The sequence below is a fragment of the Drosophila obscura genome, unplaced genomic scaffold, assembly GCF_018151105.1.
Source record: "Drosophila obscura isolate BZ-5 IFL unplaced genomic scaffold, ASM1815110v1 contig_37, whole genome shotgun sequence".
Taxonomy (NCBI): domain Eukaryota; kingdom Metazoa; phylum Arthropoda; class Insecta; order Diptera; family Drosophilidae; genus Drosophila; species Drosophila obscura.
In genome coordinates, this window is record NW_024542825.1 from 2,144,280 (window position 1) to 2,145,106 (window position 827).

Here is an 827-nt window from a genome sequence, read left to right on the forward strand (position 1 = left end):
CCAATTTTTCGCCCATTTTTCGCCAAATTTTGTTTGCACATTTCCCCCAATTTTCCCCCATTTCCCCCATTTTTCGACCATTTTCCCCCATTTTCCGCCAATTTTTCCTCCCATTTTTCGCTCATTTTTCGCACCATTTTTCGCCCATTTTTTCCCCATTTTCCATTCAACCAAAAACCCTGAGAAACGCTCCAGTGGAACATGCAAACTGTGGCAACACGAAAGTTCAATGTTAACAACAAATTATACCCCCAGACAGAGTACAGACTGCCCCCTGCCCCGTGTCTGCCATGCCACCGTGCCGCCAATCTAGCAATCAATTGGTAAATTGAGAAATTGAAGCCTAATCGGATAAGCAAAGCGTGTGACTCCAGCTGTTGCAACAGCCAAAAAATTGATTAAATATGAAACATGCAACATGCCCCAAACACCAACACTGCTGCACACTCCCCTGCCTCCCTCCCCTTGCTGCCACTGCCTCTGCTTCATAGCAAAAAAAAAAATAAATTGAATTCATAAAAAGATTTATGAAATCGCACTTTTTGGTGGGGGCTTCAATTCGAATCGCTTTTCTTATCGGCATCACAGGATCTCGTTGGCAGTTGCCAGGCTGGGGAGCACTGCGGAGGGGCATGCAGATCTGAGAGCGTGCATCTGGGGGCGCAGGCAGCGCGAGAGAGGAGTAGCAGGGCAGGAGGTGTGCCTCCAAGGTTAAGCATCAATTAAAATCTGTTCGCCGCTCAATGGATTTGTCGCTGAATCTAATGCTGCATGCCGCCCGCCCCCCCCCGCTGCAAGTGGAGCTCTGGAATGCCTCGCCTCGCCAC